Here is a 24581-nt window from a genome sequence, read left to right as displayed (position 1 = left end):
TTAAATCTCTCTTGTTTTAGTTTTTCCAGCTTTTAGCCGATTCTGGCAGTTCAGAGGAGCCATCAAAATTACACGAGCGTTTTGTGCTCAGCCACTTCAGTGACTCCTGGGTTTAGGAGAATCCCATAAAGGCAACCATCTTATTATTTTAATGCATGCAATAATTTAAGTGATAACAACTGCAAAAGTCAGGCTGTTTTGTTTTATGGATTATCAACAGCCTTATGACCTTGAAAATAGTCGAGTTGACTCACTAATTTTTACAATTTAGCAAAATAGCACATGCAGCATGATTTTATCAACTTTGATGCGGTGAAAGTGCAGAGATCTCCAAACAGATGAATTTCCTTCCCAGAGCCACTCTGGGGAGCTTCAGGCTGGGGAGCCAAGGAGAAGGGGGGTTATTTCAGGGGAAAAGGGAATTATTTGAGGAGAAAGCAAAAAGGGAATTATTTGGGGAGAAAGCAAAAAGGGAATAATCTGAGCTGCAAACACAGCACGTTAAAAACTTTCCAGCGTCTGTTTTGTTTTGCTGCAATGCAGAGCGAAGCTCTCCAACACACAAATGGCAGGAGCAGCCCCGACCCCCATTTAATTCCTGCCTGGAAAAGGTGGAAGCAGCAAAGGTAAGGAGGAGGCTCAGCCAACCTCTGGTGACCAAAGGTGCACTCGAGCTGTTGTTTTGTATTCCATACTCTTCAAAGAGCAATATAAACAGAATTATTTATGCCCGGCAAAATGTTGCTTAATTACTTATGCACCACTGTTTGCTTGTATTTTAAGCTCTCTCTACCACCCACAGGCAGACGTTAAACAGCTGCTAAAAGCGAGCTTTAGTCTTGTCTGTTTGAAATTAGCATACTTGAGCTTTGAAAAAACTTTGTTGCCAATTTACATATGCATAGAGACTGATATTTAGACTCACCATATGATATGTCCCTCAAGAGCTTTTCTTATTGCCTCCATCCTCAGGTCTCAACCTAGAGACTGTAAATCTAGCAGGTGATTAATTCTATACCCTTGAGAAACTAGCAATTAGCACTTGCAACCAGTAAAAAATTGTCATTTCAAACCCCTGTTTACTATGCCCATGTATTTTCTATGAACTCACAGTTAACTCCACACAGAAATAGATGGCAATAGGTTTGCAGTCACTCCTGTCTCTTTATATAAAAATATATTATGGCTTCCAGCTAATCAACCTATTAAACACACCGGAAAAAAAATAAAAGGGAGATGAAATAATTGGCATTCCTGCTTTTCTATATAAATATATAGAAAATGGGAAGCTGGAGCAAGCATGAAAACATTCTACATGATGTTTTATGTTCCCAGACCTTAATCAGCTCATTTCAACATGATGACTTTGTAGGGTTTACCTGTTTTGTGTCAATTCTTATCTCTGATAGCCGAAATTACCGCACCTCCAGATGTTCTTATGCATTATTGAGGTCTTCTGCAGTAGATGCTGCAAAAGGTAAGATAAGGTTTTATTTCTTTGTAGTAGTCACAACACCCAGATCAAAGGCAGGAAAGTGCAGTGCTTAGTATTGAAAACTATGATGAACTTCACATTTATTTTCAAGTAGAAAATCTGCCACAAACCTGCTCATCAATCTTCAGTCACTGTTTCAAGTGTAATCCACTGGAGCAGGGCACGGGAGTTTAAAGGCTCGGGTCTGCTGTTCCTAAAAACTCTGCTTTAGTGTGTGCTGGCACAAAACCTGCGTCTGGGGCACAGAGGGGTGGGTATGGGGGGCTGGCACTGCCCTGGGCACCCTGTGCCACTCCCAGGGCACCCTGAGACTATAAAATATAAATAAAATATAAAATGAACCTGGCTGCGCTCAGCAGGAATTGGTCACCCAGCACCTGGCAGCGGCAGGAAAATGGGGACCCTTGTATTGCCACAGAGGCAGCTTCAGTAACCAGAATTATGAGATTTGCACCTGGGTTTAAATCGGCTAATAATGGGGGTAAATCTAGGCACAGGTTTAAATCTACCAGAATCAGAGTTCCTAGATTGACCAGAATCAGTAGATTTCCTAGATTGACCAGAATTAGTAGAGTTCCTAGATTGATGAGAATTAGATTTCCTAGATTTACCAAAAAAAGTAGATTTCCTAGATTTAGCAGAATCAGTATCGTTCCTAGATTTATACCAGAATCAGATTTCCTAGATTTACCAGAATCAGATTCCTTAGATTTACCAAAACAAGTAGATTTCCTAGACTTACCGGAATCAGATTTCATAGATTTACCAGCAAGAGAAGATTTCCTAGATTTACCAGAGTCAGATTTCCTAGATTTACCAAAACAAGTAGATTTCCTAGATTTACCAATCAGATTTCCTAGATTACACATAGATTCTAGTTACCAAAATCAGATTTTAGATTTCCTATACCAGACAGTAGATTTCCTAGATTTACCAAAACAAGTAGATTTCCTAGATTGACCAGCACCAGTAGATTTCCTAGGTTTTACCAGAATCAGATTTCCTAGATTTACCAGAGCCAGTAGATTTCCTAGATTGACCAAAACAAGTAGATTGCCTAGATTTTCCAGAATCAGTAGGGTTCCTAAATTTACCAGAATCAGAGCTCCTAGATTTACCAGCACATTTCCTACATTACCAAAACAAGTAGATTACCTAGATTTACCAGAATCAGAATTCCTAGATTTACCAAAATCAGATTTCCTAGATTCACCAGCACCAGTAGATTTCCACTCAGATCCCACCCTTTGTGCCAGGGAAAGCGCTGCTGCCCCGCACCAATTTTGGGTGGAATTCTGAATATTTTCGAGGCACCTCAAGGCAATCTGGGTGGAAAATGCCAGGAGCCATCTCTTTGCAAGCCTCTCAGTGCAGCAGCGAGGGTTTGAGGGTAAATATAAAGGCAGCCAGCAATGCAAGGATATTTTTTCCTGCGTTGCACAGTCATTAAGGGGTCTGCTGCAAAAGCCTGCTTGACTTTCTTCCCGCTAATTACATCATCAGATCATCACACTGCTAAAATCAGGCGCAGAGTACTTGCACACAACTAAATCCCTGCTTCTAATTACTATTTTAGTCTCTTTTTCCTCGTGACATGTTGGTGATAGATCATTATTTTTTCAGCAATTTGTTCGCATTTATATGCAATATAATTGGATCTGATTAATTATTATGATTAATGACTGCAGAATTTCCTTGCAAAGCTATTAATACTGGGAGTATCAAATGAAAGACATGGACAAATTAAAGCCAATGGAGTCCTGTTGCTTGTACTTACAATGCCTGGGCTCAAGTAACCCTTTGCTGCTCCAGCCCTGCAATAAATACCAGGGTTTATCTGGAATTTCCCCACGGATCTGTGCATTTTCCAGTGCCCTAAGTACATAAGTAATGGGGGAGAGATGCAGGTGGAATTCTTAGGTGGACTGCTGTAGTTAAAATTACATATATTTGGGTATATTTTAAACCAGCTCAGCAGCATAAATGCAGCTACATCCATTAAAAGTCAGGAAACTGGCAAAAAAGAAAAGCCTGGGCGATATTTCTATGTATATGAAGTGGATTTACCCATTTTTCAGGTGGCAGTGCAACCAAACACCACAATAAAAGCAGTTAATTTCCATTAAATGTCACATTAGCCCATTTCTGAGGGATGTATTTACGTAGCGTGTGCTGTATTTGAAATTACAGCCCAGCTCAGCAATGGGATATTACATGTAAAAAAGCAAACAGTGAGGGAGTAGCTTAGGGGATCGACTTTCCTGCTGCCTCGGGGACCTGCCTTTAAATCTGCCTTTGAGCAAACTGAGCAAAAATCATTTCCCTCTAATGGCAGCAGCACAGGGGAGCAGCAGGAGCTGCAGGCAGGGCAGAGGAAAGGGCTGGAGATGGGATGGGGCTGGCTCTGCCTGGCCTGGGACAGCCACAAACAGGGGGATTTAATGTGGAATAAAGAGACAGCAGCACCAGCAAACCCAGGGCTGGAGGGGTTTTAATCTGGAATAAAGAGAAAACAGCACCCAGCAAACCCAGGGGTGGAGGGGTTTTAATCTGGAATAAAGTGTCAGCAAACCCAGGGGCTGGAGGGGTTTTAATCTGGAATAAAGTGCCTGCAGTGCCCAGCAAACCTAGGGCTGCAGGGGATTTTAATCTGGAATAAAGAGCCAGCACACCCAGGGGCTGGAGGGGCTTTAATCTGGAATAAAGTGAGCAGCACCCAGCAAACCCAGGGATGGAGGGGATTTAATCTGGAATAAAGTGCCAGCAGCCCTCAGCAAACCCAGCCTGGAGCAGGGCACAGAGACAATTCCAGTGATTCCTGCTGAGGAACCCTGGAATTGTCCCTGGAGCCCAACCAGGAATGGGGAAACGCAGCCTGGAGCAGGAGAGGGACCCTGTGGGGATGGGGTTGGAGCTCCTCATCCCCTGGGGGAACAGGGCAGCCCAGCCCTGGGAATTGCCCTCCAGATAAAATGTGAGGAGAGGAGGGGGTGTGTTGGGAAATGAGAAAGGGTGGGCCACAGAATATTTTGAAATAAAGGTCAGGAGGGCAAAAGCGTAACTCCAGTCTTGGAGTATCAAGTTTGGAGACTTTGATTTCTTTAATTTTGAATTTTCGTCTTAATACATTTTAAAGATTATTTGAATACCATTATTTAGGATAAAATGGTTATCCTTATTTAGGATATCCCCTTATTTAGGCCTAGGAGCGCTGCAGAGGGGCTGGGGACAAGGGCTGGAGGGACAGGAGCCAGGGAATGGCTTCCAGTGCCAGAAGGCAGGGATGGATGGGACACTGGGAATTCCTGGGACAGTGGGAGGTGTCCCTGCCATGGCAGGGGATGAATAAATGGGATTTAAGGTCCCAAACCCATCTCTGATCCAACCACCCTGACCTTGCTCCATCCCACTCCTGTGGCCAAGCCCAGCATTTACCTCACAGCCAGAACCACCTGCTCACATTAACTGTGGATTTTGGGGTTTCTAACCCATCTCGCCCCAGGAAGCTGAGGGGCAGTAACCCTTTCCTGCCCAGTTAAAAGCCCCTCAGGGTCCCTCTCCATGTCCCTGTGCCCCAGCTGGGCAGTGCCAGCCCCACACCTGCAGGGATGTGCTGATGAGCACTCTCCTCTCTTCTGAGATGGAAAACAGAGACCTGGGAGCCTCCAAACTGCCTCCCTGCAAAATGATGATTTCGAGATGATTTCGCTCTTCTGTTTTCATTTTTCTTGGGGGGGCTTTAATCATTTTTTTTTAATAAAGGCGGTTGAGATGAGTGAAATATCAGCCCGGGAGGAAACAACATTTAGAGCCCCGTAATGGAGCAGGCAAATGTGAGCGTCACAAGCCCTTAGCATCTCGTGCTCTGCATTAGCCCAGCTCGCTCCATCAATCTCCCCAGCTGGGCTCCCTGCCTGCACAGCCACTGAGCCACACACAGGGCTGGTACAGGAAAGGCACATGTTGGGGTTTTTGTCTTTTCTTCCTCCTGAAACTTTCTGGAAGTTTGGTGCATTTTGGTTTTTTTGGTGTTATTTTAATTGTCATTAAAACAATCACAATTTTTAAAAAAAATTAATTTTTTTTTTGTCACTAAAAAATGGCATGAATTTAAAGTGTTGCATTCAAGTTGGCATAAAAGTCTAATGGTGTAAATTCTAATTGTGGCCTTCCAGTACCTGAAGGGGATGATGAGAAAGATAGAGAGAGAAAATTTACAGGGTCTGGAGGGACAGGAAAAAGAGAGTGGCTTCACACTGAAACAGAGTGGGGGCAGATGGGAGATTGGGAAGGAATTCCAGGCCAGGCTGGACACTGGGAGGTGTCCCTGCCATGGCACAGTGGGATGGGATTTAAGGTCCCTTCCAGCCCAAACCATTCTGAGATTCTGAGACTTTATGATTCTGAGTCTACACATAATGGATTTACCTCCTGAGTGCAAGCCTACATATTTTTAAATAATTCCAGTTTAATACAGAATTATTTAATAATTTAATTAATAAAATTAAATTAATTAATTATCAAATTAAAAGAGACTCTCTATGTATTTTTCTAAAGATTTAAAGGTACCTCTCTATATATTTTCTCTACATATTACAAAGCCAATCATGCCTGGAAGGACTGGATGGAGGAACAGATAGATAGAGGGATGGATGGACGGGCATCAATGGATGTGTTGTCTTTTATAGTTTAGAGTTCTATAATCATTATAGTGCAAGAGTTCCATATCCCCAGGGATTCATACCTCCTCAATTTTTCTATAAGCAGCTCCTCCAAGCACTGATTCTTCCTGGTCCCTGCAGCAACCATCTGACTCCAGATCTCACCAACCCACTCTTTTACACCACTGCTCTTATTGGCTACAGGTGTGGCCTGTTAACACCAGGCCTGCTCCTAATTTCAGTAATTGATTCAGCTGCAACTCTTTGGGGATTAGATTACATTCTATACACCTTCGTTTACCCATCCTGTATCTGGATGGATGGATGGATGGATGGATGGATGGATGGATGGATGGATGGATGGATGGATGGATGGATGGATGGATGGATGGATGGATGACACCCTGAGTATGTGAGGGGAAACACCCCAGCCAGGACACATGGGCACATCCCAGTCCCATGGTGCTGGGTGGCTCCAGCAGGGCCTGGCAGTGCCAGCGCAGGCAGCAGGATGGAGCCAGGGCACTCATTGTCACTGCAGCAGCCCCTGTGAGCATTGCCAGCCCTGCCTGCCCGGGACCCCCACCCTGAGGGCACGGGCAGGGGGGTTTTCCTGCATTTGATGCGTGCTGGGCTGCAGGAGGCTGTGCTGTGCCCCGGAGCACGGGGCTGGGGCTGCTCTGTGACACACAGCAGTGTCTCTGTGCTCTCCTCTGCCATGAGAGCCGAGCAGGAAATCAATACATTTTATCCATGGAATGTACATAAGTCTTCTTAAGTCGTGATCCATTTTAAGAAACGTGTGGAGGGGCATTAGGCAATTAGAGCTGGCTGAGGAACTGAGCATATTTATACATTTTAACGCCTGTCTTTTTATCTTGAGCTTGGATGAAGCACTAAGACCTAAAAATCAAACACTGGATGAGTTTAGATGATCGGGTATTTAATTTAAGATCTCCATCTTAGCATTAGAAACCCTTCCAAATGAAGTGCCTGTGTTTTAAAAATTGGCCATAGCCAGTAGCTGCTAGGTCTGATGTGTAATCTCTGCTTGGCTCTGCACAGAAAGCACTTATTGAAATTCAAGTACATGCTCAGGGCTCCTTAATGGCTATTTTTGCCTCATTAATACAACAAACATCACTGATATGAAAGGTGCTGTTCCCTTACACTAATACAACTGCAAGGGGTCAGAAATAACTTCTCATGCTCTCTAGTTCTTTATCCAGCATGTCAGTGACAGGGAAGAGGAGAGCAAGCAGCAGCAGGAAGGTGGATTTACCAACAAATGCTGTGTGAGTGAGACCACCACCGGCCCAGCCTGGCCTCCTCTGGTGCCCACATTCCAAAAGAAGAGGCTGGAAATTTCAGGAAGGCCCTCAGCAGCCCCTGAGGAGTGACTGGAGAGGACAGAGCTGCAGAGGGACAGGCACGAGTTTAACTCAGTGAATAACTCAGAATGAACTGCTCAGTTTTTCAAAAGAGGGTGAAGAATTGGCTTGGTCATAATCTAAAATCCCAGAGTGGTTTGGGTCAGAGGGACCTCAGAGCCACCCAGTGCCACCCTGTCATGGAAGGGACATTTCCACTGCCCCAGGCTGGGACTGGGACACTGCCAGGGCTCTCCTGCTTCCCACAAGGGAGCAGAAGCTTTGCTGGTGGAGCTCTGCTGCACCCCATGATGGGCAGCACGAAATGGAACCCGTGCAGATCTGGCTGAGCCTCCCATTTCTGTGTGACTGCTTCTTTTCATCTCAATACCATCACAGACTCCAGAGATCCCCATCAGCTGCACCACAGCCCAGAAACCCTGGCTGTGCTTTGGAACAAATCAATTCCCATCCACACAGGGCACCCCTTTGAGCTCCTCAAAGCACCAAGCAATGACTGCACCAAGAGCCAGGCATGCAATAACAGCCCCATTCCTTGTGAGAACGCTTCTTTCCTATCAATTCCCCACAAAACCACTTTGGTTTTCTCTCTGTTGGCGTTAACCTGTCCTTCCCCAAAGGTGCTCTGTTTTCCCAGCAGCTGCGCAGAACTTTGTGCTCCTTAAAGCACCAAGCAATGACTGCACCAAGAGCCAGGCATGCAGTAACAGCCCCATTCCTTGTGAGAACGCTTCTTTCCTATCAATTCCCCACAAAACCACTTTGGTTTTCTCTCTGTTGGTGTTAACCTGTCCTTCCCCCAAAGCTGCCCCGTTTTCCCGTCAGCTGCACAGAACCCCATTTGGAAAAGGCTCAGGGACTCAGCAATTCCAGGGTTTGGGATGGCAGCACCCCAGATCCCGACCCCAGTGCTGCTAATACTGAGCTTTACAAAGCCCAACAAATTGAAACCAGCTCCGGGGGTGGCTGGGGGAACTTCAATGCAATGCTTTCAAATTTCCTTGCAAATAAAAATGCATGGGAAGGAGAGGAGCCGGGAGGCCCTGGGTGTATCCCCTGAGCATGGTTCAGAGCCCCCAACATCCTGCCCTGCTTTTGTGGATTAGAAATCTTGTCATCTGATCACAGAGAGCAAGAAAATTGTGGCAAACTTTATCTGCTAAGTGAACCTTAATAACCTCAACTTTAACTTCAAGGAAATTACACTCGGAAACATTTCATAGTCTTGCAGGTTGCAGGAGACACAAAACTCTTTCTTTTCTCCCACCTCTCCAGGAGTTATTAACCCTCCCCACAGAGCCTCAGAGACCTCCAGCAAATTGTCCCTTCCCACAAATCACAAGGAATGGCTGGAATAGCTGTGCCAGGGGCTCCAGCAGCACATTTGCACTAAAAGCTGCACCCAGACTCAGATGAAAACATTCACAGTTCCTTGAAAGAAGGCAAAGAAAAAAAATGAAATAAATCCCAGCCTTTGAAATAAAGCTGTGGTGTGGCTGCTCCAGGAGCTATCACACCTGGCTGCTCCCAATTAACAGCTGGGGCTGTTTAATTACCTCTCTCCCTAAATACCCCACTCCCAGGGGGGCAGAAATGGGCAAAGGGCTATTCCAGGCTCAGCTTTGTCAGAGGAGCTTCAAGAGACCCAAAGCGTTTTGGGAAGAAAAGAATAAAAGAAAGAAAATATTCCAAAAGAATCTCGGAATATTTTGCTTGGCAAATCCTCCAGGAGCATCCAACCCAACCTGTGACCAAACAGCACAATGCCCCCTAACAATATACAACAAAATTATAGGCTTTAGTCATGTGAAAATGGGTTATTCGAGTGGAAATGTAGTATTCAAAGAAAAATGTGAAACATTATTATTATTGTTAATATAATATAATATAATATAATATAATATAATATAATATAATATAATATAATATAATATAATATAATATAATTTACATATTATATATTACACATTACATATAATATATAATATATACCATAGTATCTAGTATATAGTATATAATACATCTTATATAGTATATATTTATATTAGATGTTTTATATTATATACTTTATATATTATATATTATATAATATATAATATATAATATATAATATATAATATATAATATATTATATATAATATATAATATATAATATATAGTATATAATATATATTATATAATATATAATATATTATATATGATATATAATATATAATATTTATTGTTATTTTATCCTGCACATTTGTGATCCCACAGTGGGTTTCACACCTGACTTGGCAATGCTGCTACTCTGTGCCTGTGCAAATACAGCCCCATCCTCCCAAAAATAAATACCCTACAAGGGAATGGCGTTGAAAATAAAAGCCCAGAAATCAGAGCTGAACCTCTGCTTGTGCCACTGGGTCTGGAGCAAAATCCCCCCTGATTCCATGCCCAGAGCCTGACAGGTTTAGCAGACAGGGAGGAGATGCCTGCAGGTCCCAGTGAGGCAGAGCTGTCCCTGCTCAGGGTGAGGGACAGGGATCTCCCTTTCCCAGGATTTCCCACACATTTTTGGAAGCTGTTCCCTCCAGCAGTTTCATTCTCTGCCTGCTCCACCCTCTGCTCCCAGTATTTAAACTCCCATTAATGATGCTGAGCTTTGGCTGGGAGCCCCGAGCAGGAGGGCGCAGCTCCTGCAGGACACCCTGGCGCAGCCCAGGGCCACCTGCTCGTTTTTAGGGCCAGAAATGAATGAAGATTTCACCCCCAGACCTGCTGGGCCAGAGCTGCTTCGTTTGGTGACCTCACATCACCCAGAGCCTCTCTCGTGCATTAGAGAGGCTTTGGAGGTGTGAGCAGAGAATTAAACAATTGTCAGCAGGAGGATTGTACTCCAACAGCCCTCCAGGCAGGGGAACCCTCCTGCAAGGGAGCCATTCCCACCCCAAACCCAGACGAGATTCCTGAAAACACTCCCTGGGGAGATCTTTGGGAAAAACTTCCTTATGATGCTTATTCAAAAATCAATTCAAAACTGCATGGTAAAATACTGCTTAAAATTGTGGGGGAAACGCAAATTCATTGAACTTTGCACTTGAAGCTGAGACACCTCCAGTGTGTTTGCCACTGGTTAGAGGTGCAAAAAATGCCCTGCTGAGGGAATATCCCAAATATCCCACCCTGACACAGCAGTGCTCTGCTCCCAGGAAAGGGGTTTTTCTGCTCCCAGAAAAGGAGTTTTTCTGCCCCCAGGAAAGGGATATTCCTGCCCTCAGGAAAGAGTTTTTCTGCTCCCAGAAAGCGGCTTTTCTGCTCCTAGGAAAGGGGTTTTTCTATTCCCGGGAAAGAGGTTTTTCTGCCCCAGGAAAGGGGTTTTCTACTCCCAAGAAAGGGGTTTTCTAGTCCCAGAAAGGGGCTTTTCTGCTCCCAGAAAAGGTTTTTTTCTGCTCCCAGAAAGGGTTTTTCTGCTCCTAGGAAAGGGGTATTTCTCCTCTCAGCAAAGGGGCTTTTCTGCTCTCAGGAAAGGGGATTTTCTGCTCGCAGAAAAGGATATTCTTGCTCCCAGGAAAGGGACATTTTTGCTCTGAGGAAAGAGATTTTTTGCCCCCAGGAAGGGGTTTTTCTGCTCTCAGGGAAGAGGTATTTCTGCTCCCGGGAAAAAGGGGTTTTCTGCCACCAGAAAAGGGGTTTTTCTATTCCCAGGAAAAGGTTTTTTCTGCTCCTAGGAAAGGGGTATTCCTGCTTCCAGGAAAGGGATTTTCTGCACCTAGGAAGGGTTTTGTTGCCCCCAGGAAGGTTTTTTCTGCCGGGCACCAGGGGCTGGGAGTGCCCAGCACAAAGGCTGGAGGTGTGTGCAGATGGAAGCCCCTGGATCACACAAAGCTGCCGGAGAGGCTGGGCTGAGAGGGGCCCAGGTTATTAAAAGAGGGATCAAACCAGGCTGCAATTACGGCCGGCTAATCCTCGGAAAACAGGGAGGTATTTCTTCATTATTTGCACGGGGTGAAAATAACAACCGCGCGGGACGAATGAAAACTTCACCTTCAGATGGCACCCCGATTGTGATGCAGATCCCCTGTCCCGGGCAGCCCAGGAGGGAACCTGAACACGGGTGTGACATCAGCGCTGAATTCATTAATTAGCGGCAGGTTTGATGGATCTGGGGCGATGCTGAGGCGGGAGCTGCAAAGGGTGAGCCATACATCAGGAGCCAGGGGATTCTGCAGGCAGTACCTGGGCACGGCTGCCAGCGTGGGGCACAAACTGCTGGGGAGGCAGTTTCTGTAAATTTTTAAATACAACCATCGCGCCTCCAAATGTCACAGCGGGCTCCAGCCGGCCAAGGTGGCAGCTCCTTAAAGCCCAGAATTTATGGGGTTGAGATTTTCCAAATGTGAGACCGGAAAGGGAAAAAAACCCTGTCTGTCTTTTATTTATTCCCGATATAAATACAGGCAATTTAGTCCTTCCCCCAAACAGGGGCAGATGAGATGAGTTAGACAGCAGTCGATTCATTTTGCATAGGAATGGCTCATTAAAAGCGAGAGCCCCCCGTTTGCGGCGGGCGCCGATTGGGCCCGGCACAAAATGGATTTACGGTGTCACTCAGAGCCGGCAGGACTAATGAGGGAGGAGAGGCTGCAGCGGGGGCACAGCTCCCCAGCCCATCCCCGTGCCCCGGCGAGATGGAGGTGTCCCTCATTATGCATGTGTCTCAGGAGCTCCCTTTAATATTTTAATAAATAACAACATCGGCCCAACAAGAAATTAATGAATAGTATCATTAATAATGAGCCCGGGCCTGGCGGTGATAGGACAGATATTAAATTGAAGCACAGTGGTGCTGTCTCCAGAGACTTGGGAATTTTCCAGCGGCAAACAAGGCCGCTGAATGAGGCAGCCACCGCTCTGTGCCAACAGCTTTTACAACAGGTTGGGAGTAATAAAAGAGGATTTTCTGCACGATAAAGTTAAGCCTTAGAAAATCTGCTGGTGTAGATCGGTGTGAAAAGTACTGCCAAACGTGATCCTTAATTAAACTTTAATTAAGATAAAGCTCTTTCCCTTAAAAAGGGGGGCGGGGAGGGGGAGGCAGCAGCAAAAAGAGTGTCAGCTCTTTTCCTACCGGTTTCTGATCTGAAACGATTCTATATTAAATCGCAGAAAACTGTGCTCAAATAAGTTAAACCCACGAAACCCCGGAAATTCAGACCGGGGGATGAAATGCCATCCGTGGCCCAGCCATGTGCCTGTTTATCTATATTTATCTCTGTTCCTGCGCCGTTTGGAGCCCGTGCTGTAGGAGATCAGTCCCAACTGGGAGCACTGGTGGGAATGTTCCCATCTCCCAGCTGCCCTGGGCCGTGGCTGGGCCCACAGAATGCTCCCCATCCCTTTCCTAAAGGTTCAGGATTTTGTGTTTCACAGCACAGAACAACATATGTCACACGCACGAGGAACAGGCTGGGGGAACAGAACATTTCCACTTCCTCAGCCAGGACCAAACCCTCAGCACGGGGCCAGAGGCTCTGCAGGAGCGTGGAACAGATCCGGTACCAGCACCATGGAACACTTTCAGTACCAGTACCATGGAACAGTTTCAGTACCATGGAACAGTTTCAGCACCATGGAACAGTTTCAGTACCATGGAACAATTTCAGTACCATGGAACAGTTTCAGTACCAGCACAGTGGAACACTTTCAGTACCATGGAACAGTTTCAGTTTCAGTACCATGGAACAGTTTCAGTACCATGGAACACTTTCAGTACCATGGAACAGTTTCAGTACCAGCACCATGGAACAGTTTCAGTACCATGGAACACTTTCAGTACCATGGAACAATTTCAATACCATGGAACAGTTTCAATACCATGGAACACTTTCAGTACCATGGAACAGTTTCAGCACCATGGAACAGTTTCAGTACCAGCACATCCATCTCTAGGAGCTACCCGACACAGGGACCCCAAAGCAATATTCCATCATCCAGAACCTGCTTTTCCCTCAGCTGAAAGTCTCAAAATGCTCTTTGCAGCCTGGCATCCGTGCTCACAAATTCCTGAAGCTTTGCCTCAAACCCAGCTGAGTTCAGTAAAATCAGAGTTCATACACAGCATATGGACAGCAAACAAATATTTTGTACAAAAACAAAAGAATAGAGAAATTTTTTTTCTTCCTTTTGTTTTCCCTTTCTTTTTTTTGTTTAATATGGCTCCACTTGAGATTTTTTTCCATTTCTTTCCTTTCAGTGCCTCTAAGAAGAGTATCTTTAAGGGTCTGTACATGCAGGGGCACTTAACCTGCACAGGCTCCCTGCTTTGATGAAAGTTTTTATTTAAGCTTCAGAAGGAAAGTCAAGCCTGGATGCCACAGCGCTAATTCTTTTCTAATTCAGAATTTAAACCAGGCTGTTTGACTGGAATCAGGGGTTGAACACACGTGCTGCAGTGATTGAGATCTGATAAAGTCAAAGGCAAGGAAAATCAAGGCTTGGAACATCTATTATTCTCTCAATTAGCCAAGATTCTGTTATCTGGCCACTTTTAATAAATTTAGTGATAAATTAATAATTGGGTGGCAGCCGAGCAGCCAGCTGCTCTTGGCAGGGAGCTGCTCCTTGCCTCTGCACCTGCCTTGGGTGGGATTTTGGGGATGAGGGGCTCTGCTTGGGGGTTTGGGATAACAGCTGGAATATTGCCTCCTGTTTTACAGCTCGTCCCTCCCCAGAGGGTTCTGAGGTTTGTACTGAATTCATTGGAATTTCACCTGGAATTTCAGCTGGGATTCCATCCCAGCCCTGCCCATCTCCCAGCAGAGCCCAGGGAGGCTTAGGAACCTGCAGGATCCTGACCCACACCCTTCCCAGGCACCAGGGATGGGCACTGGGGATGGGCACAGAGCCCCAGAGCTCTGCAGCATCCTCTAGCACTAGGGATGGGGTACCAGGGATGGGCACCAGGGATGGGGCACCATGGATGGGGCACCAGGGATGGGGGCACCAGGGATGAGCACAAAGCCTCAGGGCTCTGCAGCATCCCCTGGCACCAGGGATGGGCACCAGGGATGGGCACAGAGCTCCAGGGCTCTGCAGCATCCCCTGGCACCAGGGATGGGCACCAGGGATGGGCAAAACTTCAAAGTGCCCTGCATCATCCCCTGGCAGCCAGGGGCACCAGGGATGGGCACAGAGCCCCAGAGCTCTGCAGCAGCCCCTGGCAGCCAGTGGGGTACCAAGGTACCCAGTGGAGTACCAAGGATGGGCACCAGGGATGAACACACAGCCTCAGGGCTTTGCAACATCCCCTGGCACCAGGGATGGGCAGCAGGGATGGGCACAGAGCCCCAGAGCTCTGCAGCATCCCCTGGCACTAGGGCAGAGTGGGGGCACCTCCCCAGTGCCACCCTCTGCCCACAAAGCAAGGAGGGGCAGCGCAGCCCCAAAAGCAGGGAGGGTCAGTGCAGCCCCAAAGCAGCCTCTCCACTCCGGGTCTGGGCACACAGCAGCCCCTGCTCTGTAATTCCGGGTGGAATCCCTCTGCCCCTGTGCCCTGCGCGGCTGCAGAGCCCGGGGCTGCAGCAGGAGCTGTGCATCCCTGTTTCCCCGGGAGATAATGGTTCATTTTTGGGCTGTTAGAGCAGAGATCACAGGGTCCCGCCCCTGGCAGCCACGGCTGGTAACTGCCTCTCACTCCCTGAAAGCACAGGCAATTTTTCCATAATAAAAACTGGATTAGCATGTATCAAGGAGAGGTTCCACCAGCTGTCACTTTGAAATCAGGCTACTCTATCGGATGGGCGAGATGATAATGGATAAACCCATAAATGACAAGCAGTTTTCCTGTATTTATCTAATAAGTGCCTAATGCAGGCGAGCATCTTCTCTAATAAAACAGGACGACGGGGGAAGAGACAGGCTGGGGCTCTGTTTGAATTAAATCCAAACTGAGCAGTGGTGGCACAGGCAAATACTGCAGGAAAATGGCCTTTTTTTTCTTTTCATCCTTTTAGAAATTCTATTTTTAAATGCACTGTGGACACAAGTTAAATCAAAACCAATTAAAAATAATATTTAAAGTTTTCCGAGATTCAGCTCCTTTTGATTCAGAGTGTCTCTGTGTTTGTGAGCTAAACAGAAAACAGAAAAACAGGTGTCTGTAAATGGACAGGTGTGTTTAAAACAGGAGCACTGGCTGCTTGGAGCAGCAGAGGTGGCAACAGCCTCAGAGAGGCAGGAGAATTCTTATTAATCTGCAGAATATTAATCAATGATTCCCTAACTTCTGTGCTGCATTATCAGTGGTGACACAGCATTAAAGTCACACCAGGGGAAATGACCAAGTGCATCAGTGGAATTAGCAGCTTACTGAAGGCAAGGCTCAAAAATTGGGGTAACTTGGCTAAATTAATGAAATAGGAAAAAATCCTTAAAAAAGGACTGACAGCTGGCATTAATAATGAGAAGAGAAAAGAGCCTGTCCACCCTTCCAGCCAGGAATTCCCAATGTCCCACCCATGCCTGCCCTCTGGTGCAGGAACAGCTGGGGAATAATGGGGAGAAGGAGTTGGGGATGGCTGGAATGGGAATAATGGGGAATAATGGGGAATAATGGGGAATAATGGGGAATAATGGGGAGAAGGAGTTGGGGATGGCTGGAGTGGGAATAATGGGGAATAATGGGGAGAAGGAGCTGGAGATGGCTGGGATGGGGAATAATGGGGAGAAGGAGCTGGAGATGGCTGGGATGGGGAACAGCTGGGGAATAATGGGGAAAAGGAGCTGGGGATGGCTCCACAGTGCAGGAACAGCTGCTGATCCATGGGAAAGGCAGCGCCCAGCCCCAGTCCCAGCCCAGAGCTCCTTGGCTGGCTCTGGGAGTTGCAGCTCCTCAGTTTCCCCCTTTGTTCAGCCAGGCCCGTGGGAAGGAGCAGGGTGTGATGAAGTCAGTGCCGCTAAAAGGGGTCCTTTATTGCATTTTCTGAGTTGTTTTGGGGTGGTTTGTTTTAAATCCCAGATGAGTCAGGGAGCAGGAATGGCTGGCTAGAAAATGCAGGCACCAAAATCCTCCATCCTCCAAGGCAGCTCCCCCTCAAAGGCTGCCAGCCCCCCTCACCCCAAGTGATAAACATCACCTATTTCATAAATACTGATTCACAGGGTGATTAGGAGACTTCCCAAGCCTGCAGCAGGGACACGACTAACAGCGTGCCACAAACATCAAGTGCTCCTCCTCACAAATGTGATAACATTTACTTCCTAAACAAATTAAATCTGATATTTTAGAAAAAAATACACGCAGCCAACCCACAACTTCTCCTGCCCTCAATTTAACTTTTCCCCACAAACAGGCTTCAAGAAAATGACACTTGGTGTGCACTTAATAGCACTGGAAAAAGCAGGGAGCAAATCCCCCTGCAGTATTCCTCACTCAAAGACCCCCCACCCCTCCTGCAGAAAATGGGAATCTTTGTGTTCCCTCAGGAGGCTGCGGAGAGGAGGAACAGGGTGGACCAAGGGAAATGGGAGCTGTGAAATGAAGCAGCTACCCAATGGCAGTGCTGAAAATGGATGGTTTGAGCAGGTTCGGTGCCTGGCACCAGCCTTTGCTGCCATTATCCTGCTGCATATTTAAGGCAGGAGCACGAGCACCCCTTCCACACTTGGTCAAATATGGGACCAGCGTGTTCCTGCCGAAAATCAATGTCAGCTGAGCTGCTCTGTGAGTAAATGTCACATTGCAGGCAGCCCAGAGCAGCAGAATGTGGGGTTTGTGTGAGCTGGAACCTCCCTGCACAGACCCAGGCTGGCTGCAGGGGCTGCAGGAGGAGCCCAGGCTTTCCTTGGAGCTTTTGCAAAGCAGAAAGTGTGGGGAGGACATGGTGTCACAGACATCTTTTATGGAAAATCATTTCCTTAGGATTGTTCCTCCTGAGAAGCTGGGAGGCCTCAGGAACAAAATGCAAACAATGGTTATCTGCTGCTGTGGGATGCAACAGGTGCATCTGGGATTGGTCTCATGTGGTTGTTTCTAATTAATGGCCAATCACAGTCAGCTGGCTCGGACAGAGAGCCAAGACACAAACCTTTGTTATCTATTCTATTCCATTCCATTCCATTCCATTCCATTCCATTCCATTCCATTCCATTCCATTCCATTCCATCCTTCTGAGGAAACCTTTTCTTCTAGTCTTTTAGTATAGTTTTAATATAATATATATCATAAAATAATAAACCAGCCTTCTGAAACACGGAGTCAACATTCTCATCTCTGCCCTCATCCTGGGACCCCTGTGAGCACCACCACAGACTCGGGGCTGCTGCTCCTCCCTGACAGCTCCTGACAGTTCCACACCACAGATCAAGGTCTCTGTGCACAGATTGAGGTCTGGGCAAGCAGAGCAAGTGGAGTGGACAGAAATGCAAGGTGAAATGGATTGACATGGGCTAAAGGGCAGCTGGGACAGGCAGGCACTGTCATAAATAAAGACTTTTCTGCAGGGGAGAAGTGACTGGGCAGAGGTTGTGGGATGGGCAGGAGGAGCCTCACCATGTGCCATGGGCATGGGGAAGGATGGGAAAGGTAAATGCAAAGTGATGGAAACTCTGCTGAGACCCAGGGCTGCAAAATCCCTGCCAGGCCAGGGAAGGGCAGCTGGGTTTGCTCTCTGCAAATTAACCAAAAGGGAAATACTCATCCATGCAGCGTGCCAGAGCAGGAATGCTGGAGCTGCTCACAGAGGAGGCTGTGTTGGGTTGGTTTGAATTGCTACCCAAGAGAAGGGGTGAGCAGAACATGGGCAGCTGTGTGAGCTGTGCAGAACATGGGGCTCACCAAATCACGCAATCACAGAATCACAAAATCCCAGAGTCACAGAATCACAGGATCACACAATCACAGAATGATGAGGTTGGAAGAGACCTCTAGGATCATCCAGTCCAACCTGTGCCCCAACACCTCAACTATAGCACCAAGTGCCATGTCCAGTCTTTTTTAAATTTAAACACATCCAGAGATGGTGATTCCACCACCTCCCTGGGGAGAGCATTCCAGTACTTTGTTATTCTTTCAGTGAAAAATTTCTTGCTGATATCCAACCTGTCCCTTCCCTGCCGTAGCTGGGGACTGTGTCCTCTGATGTGCAGGCTGGAGCAGGATGGCCGAAAGAAACACTCACAGCTTTGTGAGCTTGACAAATACCAAATGGAATGAATTCCAGGGTGGGCGTGAGCACAGGGTACTGCTGGGAATGGGAAAAGCCCTGCATGGAAGGTACAGCAGGCTGAGCCTGCCTGGAAGTGCTCCATCCATCCATCCATCCATCCATCCATCCATCCATCCATCCATCCATCCATCCATCCACCTTCCCTGGGATATCACTCTGCAATTGTGACTAAACACAGGATTACAGGTTAATTTGGCTCTAAGCAGCCCTGCAATACACTGTAGATCACTGTAATGAAGACATGAATCTCTCCCTCTCCAGGAGGAGCAGAGAGGATTTCAGCCCTGGAGCAGGAGTTTCTTACCTTGCTGAATATTTCCATTGCACTCGAGATATCAGAAATAAGCTTTGCAGATTCTGACTTTTAGAAAATTGTTCCCTTGAAAGGCTCTTTATGTTTTCCTGTTCTTCCCCAGCAATTAATGCATTGGCTTTGGAGGAGGATCTGTGATGTTATGCAAGTTAAACCTGTAAAAATGGGGAACTGTAATTAATAAAACCCCAAACAGATGCATCACAGCACACACACACTCCTATAAACACATAAAATACTGGGTCTGCATGGAAATGAACGCACACCTTGAGAGGGGTGATCTGTCTTCTCTGCTAATTGTCTTTATCAGATAAATATACAATTACATCAAACAAAACCATTATTTTGCCAACTTGCAGACAGGAGTGGTGACATTAGTTATTTAGTTATATCTAACTGAATAATCTAATAATATATCTAATTAGTGAATAACTAATATCACCACATTTTAGTGGTGATATTAGTCATTCATTAATATCTGTAAATGCTGGAGGGGGAATATTCCCATCTAATTTGGCAAATGTTTGACAAAGCCTGGAAAAGGTAACATTTGTAAATATGTTATTTCCTTAACATATTTACAAATAAAAACATTTTGCTTCTATCAAAGCAAAACACCTGCTCAGTCTGAGCTTTTAGAAGGATGCTACCAATGCATAGAAATCCTGGACACCCCAGTGTGGAGGTGTTCACAGGGGTCTCAGGATTGGGGAAGAGATGAGGATCTGACTCCATGTTTCAGAAGGCTGATTGATTATTTTATGATATATATTATAGTAAAAGAAAATGATATATTAAAACTATACTAAAAGAATAGAAGAAAGAATTTCATCAGAAGGCTGGCTAAGGATAGAATAGGAAGGAATGATAACAAAGGTTTGTGGCTCAGCTCTGTGTCCAAGCCAGCTGACTGTGATTGGCCATTAATTAGAAACAACCCCATGAGACCAATCCCAGATGCACCTGTTGCATCCCACAGCAGCAGATAACCATTGTTTGCATTTTGTTCCTGAGGCCTCACAGCTTCTCAGGAGGAAAAATCCTCCATCTTGCCTCCTGAACCCCCATTTTAAAAACCCTAAAAATCTATTTTTTATCCCATGATAAGTTCACTGTCATTCTGCCTATGCTTTTGTGGCTTGCAGATCTTCATACAGGTTGGTAATGTGCTCCATGGGTCACAATCAAAGTCACAGCGTCCTGGGCTCTGTGCAGGGTCTGTGTGCCCCTGGCAGGGTTTGGGCAGTCCAGCACAGCCAGGGGGATGCCCTGAGCTCCAGCACAGCCCCATTTTGCCCCTGCCAGCCCCAGTGCAGGCTGCTGGCACTGCCACCACACCAGCCCCTGCCCTGCCCTGGTGCTGTGAGGGCACAGCTGGGCCCTGTCACCGCAGCCTCCCGCGGCATCTGGGGATGCATCCATCTCCCACCACGGCTGCTTTAAACAATGAACTTGTAACAAGGGGAACTACATCTCAAATAGTAGCTTTGCCTAATAAGAGGCATTTTTCTCTTGTGAAACTCTCTATTAAAGCCACTTTGCTTTGTTAACTTTCATGGCATGTATCCTCAGCATAGCCTTCAACACCTGAAAAATTAGTGGAAGAATTTGACTGATTATAGAGGCTGTTTTCCTTGTTCCACTGCTTCTTCTAAAAGGGATACTCAGCAGAACTTGCCTTTTTTTTTTTTTCATTTTGTGCTGTCTGCATGAGTAATTACCTCCCTGATTTCTGAGATGCAATTGAGTAGCTTCCACATTAGAAAAATCCCAAGATTGATAGAGCCATCTCTCCTAAAGGATTAGTTTGCTGCTGTAATTCCACTGAGTAGGTCATTCAAATAGCAAAATGCTACCGAGCCTAATTCCCCCTGTTTGTAACAGCCAGGTATTGATACCTATTTAGGAGAGGCTGGAAAGGGCTCTCTGCCTTTGGAGGGGAAAGGGGCTCCCGTTTCCTGCTGGGGAAAAAGAGCTTTGTGTGCCTGGGGTGGGTCAGCTCAGGGGCTGCTGATGCCAGGGAAAAGAGCAGAGAAAAGGTGATGATTGTGCAGACACGCTGAGAAATGGGGCACAGTTTTAGCAGTCCACTAGGATTCCTAATTGGAATTGGAATTACTAATCCACAGTTTTAGGAATTCCAGTTTTAGGAATTTTAGGAATCCAGAAGGAGTTTCTCTAGGATTTAAGGACACGGGGACAGCTTTGGGATGGCTTTGGGGTGCCAGGGGAGAGCCCAGCAGAGCTATGGGGGAGAGGATATACCAGGGATGGGCAGGGAAGAGATTTTAAATCATTTCCCAGGCTCCATAAGGGCCCATGATCCTGAGCTGGGCTGTGTGTGTGTTCCCAGGGCCCCCAGGGATGTATCCAGAGCATCCATGGGCACAGAAATCATCCCCTGGGCTCTGCACTCCCTCCATGGGCACAGAAATCATTCCCTGAGCTCTGCACTCCCCACAGCATCCATGGGCACAGAAATCATCCCCTGGGCTCTGCACTCCCTCCATGGGCACAGAAATCATTCCCTGAGCTCTGCACTCCCCACAGCATCCATGGGCACAGAAATCATTCCCCAAACTCTGCGCTCCCCACATCACCTGAGCACAGAAATCATCCCCTGAGCTCTGCACTCCCCACATCACCTCCTTTCACGCCAAATATTTATGGAGCAGGCTCTTTCATTTATCGGAGATATTCTGGGAAAGGTTTGGAGAGCGTTCAGCGTTCATCAGAACCCATCTTCCAAATGTTTGAATAATGCTGGCAGAGCTTTGGAGGGCACAGGGAGGCAGGAATTCCTCTGAACATCACAGGTGGAACCGGGAGGGTGCAGAGAGCAGCTGGGGTTGTGATAAGTGATTGTGCCAGTGCCATTGTAGCAGGGAAAAAAATACTGACTTCCTCTGTCACTCTGCTAGACTAAAAATAAATGTATTAACTAAAACTGACACCTTAACAAAAACAAGCATGCTTTAAAAACCCCTAAAATGCTGAATAACATTTTTTTTCCAATTAAAATGCTAAAAGCATGGTAATCTCTCAAGTTCACCAAGATGCATCTTGTGATAATTCTAGGGGGGAAAAGCCTACATAATAGAAATAATAAAAAACTTTGTTCTGTGAAGTAAATAAATGTTTTAGCTGCACTGCAGCACCCCAGGGGCCAGGCACACCTGGGCTGATACAAAGCCCCTTTCTCTGCCCTGATCCACCTCCCTTTCCCTGCAAACAGCTCTGCTCAGGAGAGGCTCAGCAATTTCCATCAGCACAGGCTCTGGAAGTCAATTTGAAAGGCAGGAATAAATCTTAGGTGTGCTCTGAAGTCGGTTTGACTGAAATGCAAAAGCTCCTTGCGAGTCGGGGGCACTGTCAGGGACTGAGCTGCGGCTCCCCAGACAAGGCACAGATGCTGCATCTCCCTCTCCAGCAGCTGCGGGGGCTGTGCAGCTCAGCTACCCTGTAGCTAAACATCTGGAGAAGCCCGGGCAGCAGAATAACAAACACCTCCAATTCCACCAGGCACGGCCTGACAGAGACTGCAGGGGAAGGAGAAGGGGGAGCAGGGAGCCAGACCCCAGGCACCCCTCAGGGAGGAATTCACTGGATCCCACGGGGACATCAGCCAGCCCTGCCCTGCCTCTGAGCCACCCCGGCAAGGGCAGCAATTCACATCTTAACTTCATGGGTTTTACTGCAAACTGCCAGCGAAAGCAGGAGCAGAAAGCTCGGCGAGCAACATGGTCACAACTGCACGTCGGCAGTTCTCAGTTCTTTCTGACCACCTTCCTTTGGCAAATATTCCTAAAGCTGCGACATTCCTCACCACAACCTCCTCTGCTCTGCCCCTGTCCTGTAAGGACACTGCTGCAGTGAATTGTCACAGTTGTGGGATCCCAGAGAGGTTTGGGTTGAAAAGGACCTTAAATCCCATCCCCTGCTGCTCTGGGCACCCCAACTTCCACCTCCCTTTCCACCCCCATTTCCACCCCCATTTCCACTCCCATTTCCATCCCCATTTCCACCCCAGGACCTCGGGATGGAATTCAGACATTCTGCAGAATAATCAAGATGTGAAACAGAAGTGTTTCCTGTGGGGCTGGGGAAGAACAATGTCAATAAGCCCGTTTAACCCCTCTTTTCCTGACTGAGTCACTTTGCCATCAGGCACCTCAGCAGGTGGGTGCAAGGGCAGGAGGGACTGCATCCATTGCATTTCACCAGAGAACCCAAAATCTGTGCTTGGTGAACAGCAGGGAAGTGAGATAAGGCTGGAGATAAGGCAGGGACAAGAGGAAGAGTCTGCAAGATGCTTCTTTGCTAAACAGAAAGCCTGCTATTTACAGGGGATTCTTTGAGAAACCTAACTCCTTTTTTTTTCCTCTGAATGAAGGAAAAAACCTCTTTTTAAACTTACTAATTGGGTAGAGTTTTTCATGATGCCTTTATCAACAGCTGTGCTCCTGGGATGTTGTTAAGGTGACAGCCATACCCTGCACTGCCCTTCTGGGGGAATATTCCACCCTGAGCCCACAGTCCCAACACATTTCAGTGATTCCATCACTAAGAAATCAAAACCAACCCTCAGTTTTGTTTTTGCAGTTTTAACCGGGGCAAAGTGTGGGGTTTCCTGAAAGCCAATGACAGCTGGGAAGAGGAACACAGCATTTACCTGGAAACACAGTGGGAATTCTGCCTATTCCCTGTGCAGCTCTGGCTCCCACAAACCCAGCATGCCCAGGTCTCAGCTCACACCTTGCTAGGGTAAAGGAAATTCATACAGGGGCGTGTGCTGCTGAAAGAGCTTTGGGGATGCTGAGGGGAGCAGCAGAGCCCCAATAAATGCCATGAGCCTTCAGTGGCCATGCAGGACAGGCTGCTCAGCGCCTCAGCCACCACCCCGCTGCTGGGGAGAGCTGGCAAGGGCAGGAGAGAAAAAAGAGATGAAATCAGAAAACCTCTCTATCAATCTGCCAAGCTGTCAGAGGCGCTTGTTCTGAAACAATTCCTCTCATTTCCAATCACTGCTGTCAGGAGTGGATGAAAGGCACAGACAGCGAGTCTGGAGACAGCCGCCTCCCCTCCCGAGCCGTGCTCAATCCATTGGGGTAAATGTGCCCTCAGTGCTGCTGGAGCCAGGCTGGCACTGCCCCTTGCTGCCAGGGAAGGGTCCCAGCGCTGGGGAGCAGCCCCCAGCCCCTGCATGCCCCCCAGAAAGGGAGCAGCAAACTGGGAGCACTGGTGGGGAGGCAGCGCCTGTCAAGTGTCGCAGACAACTTTTATGGAAAATCCTTTCCTTGGGGTTTTTCCTCCTGAGAAGCTGAAAGGCCTCAGGAACAAAATGCAAACAATGGTTATCTGCTGCTGTGGAATGCAACAGGTGCATCTGGGATTGGTCTTATGGGGTTGTTTCTAATTAATGGCCAATCACAGTCAGCTGGCTCAGACTGTCTTAGTCAGTCTCAAACCTTTATCATTCTTTTTCTATTCTTATCCAGCCTTCTGATGAAACCTTTT

General features: G+C 46.9%; 2 long non-coding RNA genes across 2 annotated transcripts in view; both read right to left on the bottom strand.

The window, feature by feature from the left end:
* Positions 1-939: 939 nt before the first annotated feature.
* On the bottom strand, positions 940-6284 carry LOC135450062 (uncharacterized). Its single transcript, XR_010440938.1, has 3 exons — positions 6240-6284; positions 1380-1468; positions 940-987 (listed from the first exon to the last, which is right to left on the bottom strand). It is a non-coding gene; the product is annotated as an uncharacterized LOC135450062 (long non-coding RNA).
* Positions 6285-18970: 12686 nt separating this feature from the next.
* LOC135450441 (uncharacterized) overlaps positions 18971-24581 on the bottom strand; it is a 62504-nt gene continuing 56893 nt past the window's right edge. The window contains exon 5 of the long non-coding RNA XR_010441071.1: positions 18971-19219. This is a non-coding gene — a long non-coding RNA (uncharacterized LOC135450441). The remainder of the gene's footprint in view (positions 19220-24581) is intronic.

The sequence above is a fragment of the Zonotrichia leucophrys genome, chromosome 7 (genome assembly GCF_028769735.1).
Source record: "Zonotrichia leucophrys gambelii isolate GWCS_2022_RI chromosome 7, RI_Zleu_2.0, whole genome shotgun sequence".
Lineage (NCBI taxonomy): Eukaryota > Metazoa > Chordata > Aves > Passeriformes > Passerellidae > Zonotrichia > Zonotrichia leucophrys.
The sequence above is the reverse complement of the archived record's forward strand: the minus strand, read 5'-3'. Positions and strand labels throughout refer to the sequence as shown.